Raw genomic sequence first — 3,479 nt, 5'->3', positions numbered from 1 at the left:
CAGCCATGTGTGGATGACTGCCAAATGAATCATCCTTTAGCACAGCACCCTCCACACCACTCTTCTCCTTGAAAAGCCTTCAATTGCTGCCTCTCTTTGCTAATAGTTTAAGAACAGTCTTTAGCTTAGCATTCATTGCCTTCTACTTTCTGGACCTAAAGATTTTTTAATTTCTCATACTCAAGTTCAGAAAAGCAAAATGACAGTCCCTAGATTGGGTTGTTTCTAAAATATTTTTATTTTGTTAGTACTGTTGAAAATGTTGTCTGAGTTGTCAGCATTAAAACATCAGATCACATGAAAATCTGGATTTCTATTCTTCTTAAAAAAAAATTCAGAATCTCTGGCAACACTGGGTCTTCATTCTTGTGGGATAATATTCATAAGTATCACTAAGTATCAGCTGTCCCCTTTGGATAGTCCAGTTCTTGGCAGACTCCATCATTCCTTAGGACTCATACATGCTCTGGCCTTCTTCATTTTCATACCCTGTCAGACCACCTCAGACATCTGCATTTGAGGCCCTCACTCTATCCATGCGGGTGATTTTCTGTTACTCTAACTCTCTTGGCCCCACTCAATTGTTTGAATTATCCCTTCTAAAGTCCCTGCCATGTCCTATCTTCCATCAACAGCAAGGGCCTTTATTTTTGCTTTCTTATGCAATCTACCAGACATGCCTTATCCCTTTTTTCCATCTTCATAATATCTTATAATATAGTTTATGGAATTCTTTTTGTCTATCTTGAAATACGGTTAGACAATTTTTTAAAAAATCCTTCTTGAGTTGTACTGATGACTAAGAGCTAAGACTTTGGTATCAACCCAACTTGGATTCAGTTCTCTACGGAGCCACTCACTGGCTCTACCAAGTAAGTCCTTTCATGTTTTAAAATATCTTTAACTACAATGTGAGGCTAAGCCTTTTAACTTATTTCATAGGGTTTTTTGAGGATTACAGGGGACAATACATGAAGAGGGCTTAGTACAGCTCCTGGTATCTAATAAGCACTTTCTAAATATTAACTATGCTAACTCATTATTAATATGACAGCATTCCTGGCAGTTATTTTCACTATGCTTTTTTTTTAAAAGCAAAGAAACTTTGCAGCTGAATAATCAAAAGGACAATGACCCAATCTTATATGCAGCCTATGAAACACGCAGCAACAAAAATCTTATTTCATCTCTTTTACTAGATAGTAAAACATTAATATTTGACATTTACATAGCACCTGCAGAACATAAAACAGCTGGGGTTGGTGTTTCATAAAGGAGCCCTCAAAGGGTTCTACCTTCAGGACAGATCTCATTAAAATCAAAGCAACATGACATTATCACCCTCCTTAAAGCAAGGGCAGAACTATACATTTTAACAGAGAAACTGACCATAATAGAGCATAAGAAATTATCTACTCTTAATAGAAAATTCTGCCACTCTATTCGTCCTTCCTGGATTACCACATGTAGGCCAGATCTACTTCCTTAAGAAAAAAATAACCAGAAATTAAATGAACAAAAACATAAAGAGCCCATTGTATGAGGTCAACATAAATAATGAGGTCCTTGCCATTTGGGAGAATGATTGAAGAAGAAGGAAGAGAAGAAGGAGGAGGAGATGCACTTACTATCCCCAAACACTGTGCTTAGTGCATGATCTCACATAATCTTAATAACCCAAACACAGGCACCAATACTCTTTCCAGCTGACAGACACAAAAACTAAACCTTGGAAAGGCTACATAAATAGCTCATTGTCATATGGACAGTGAGTGGTAGAGGTGGGATGCCAACTCAATTCTCTTTGTTCCAAGAGCTCCATTCTCTATATACTAATACTGAAGGGGCTATGTGGAAGTGTCTAAACAAATAAAATGAACTCATTCAATAACTATTTTTGATCTCCAGGACTTTTGCTAAATTCCACATAACTAGAATGAAAACATACTTTTAGACACTGAGAGAGGTAAATTAAAGGCATATAAATGGAATTTCTACTGAATACTCCATTTAATGATCATTATCTACAATAAGAGACATTTATTCTAAACTTTATTAAGGTCAAAGAATAGCAACCCATCCCTAAAGAGTTTTTTTTGAATAGTGTAAGAATATTCTTGAATATCATTAATATTTTAATCTTGAAACCCATATCAAATATTCAGAAGTCTTATTTGAATGCAGCTTAGTTCCGATCCTCTAAAGTGTTTTTCTTCTTACTATGTCCTTAATAGAATGAACAATCAGTTTGTCAATTAGTCACTATCCCATAAAGTCTAACTGTAATTTAAATGTGAGACACATCCACATATGATCCCATTAACATGTAGATTTAAGGGGAAGAAAATAAAACCAATTCTCTGCTTTCAGGGGGAAAGGAAGACTAACATGAGTGTCTACTATGTGCCAGTTACATATGCATATTATATTGTTTAATTATCAAACCAAACCATTGAAGTCAGAATTATTATCCCCCAAAGTAGAAACTGAGGCAAGGCAAGAGGAAAGGATTTGCCCCAAAACTCATGACTCATAAATAACTGAGTCAGTTATTCAAATTCTGCCTGGCCTCTTAAAACTTCAGTTTATAATCATCTTTCATGGCCACAAAGATGTAGTAGTTTGTTCTCTATGCTTTTGAAGGATGATTTTAATAATAAATGACTTCTTTTTTCCTCTTTCTTATATTTTCCAATTTCTATGGAGCTAAAAGATCAAAGAGAATTATTTTTTTTTAAACTGCCACTGTTTCTATGATGAAGGGTAGTGACAGCATTAACTGAAGGTAGTAAACTTGTGGGAAAATGCATCAGTGAGCCTTTGGGTTAAGGAAACCTAATATGGAGTTGGGAGGCATGACTACCTTCTCTACCTAATGAAGCCAATAGGCATTTTCCTCAACCACTTTCAATGATGGTGGTGATACAGCCATCCTCACACTTGCCCTTGTCAGAGGCCATCACATTGGTAAAGTAGCATATCAAAGAAAAAGTAGATTTTTCCACAATGTATACCAATGGCTGAGATTGAGTGGTTAGTGATAAGTAGCAACCAGGTAAGAGTAGAGAAGCTGGTTATAGCATGAATCTGACTCAGAAACTCTCTTCTCCAAATAGTTTATAGGAAGCTGGGGTTGTTATTTAGTATACTAGAGGCCTGGTGCACATAATTTGTGCACAGGTAGGGTCCCTAGGCCTGGCCTGCAATCAGGGCTGATTGGGGCCTTCCAGCTGAAAAAAGTAGAATGCCTGCTAACTTTGGCTCTACATCTGCTAACCTCTCATTCAACTAATCTCTTTTAATTTTTTCTACTTCAGCCTTTTGCTTTCATTCATATTCTATCTGTATAGATAGTAGCTTGAATCCTACCTGTTGTCCAGGAGTTCTGCAATCCGAGTGTTGTAATATGTTAAAAAATAAAATAAAATGTTTACCTTGCTAATAATGCTATCTTGTGATTTTACATATATATATGATAT

Source organism: Myotis brandtii, unplaced genomic scaffold (assembly GCF_000412655.1).
Source record: "Myotis brandtii unplaced genomic scaffold, ASM41265v1 scaffold931, whole genome shotgun sequence".
NCBI lineage: Eukaryota > Metazoa > Chordata > Mammalia > Chiroptera > Vespertilionidae > Myotis > Myotis brandtii.
Note: the sequence above shows the minus strand (reverse complement) of the source record.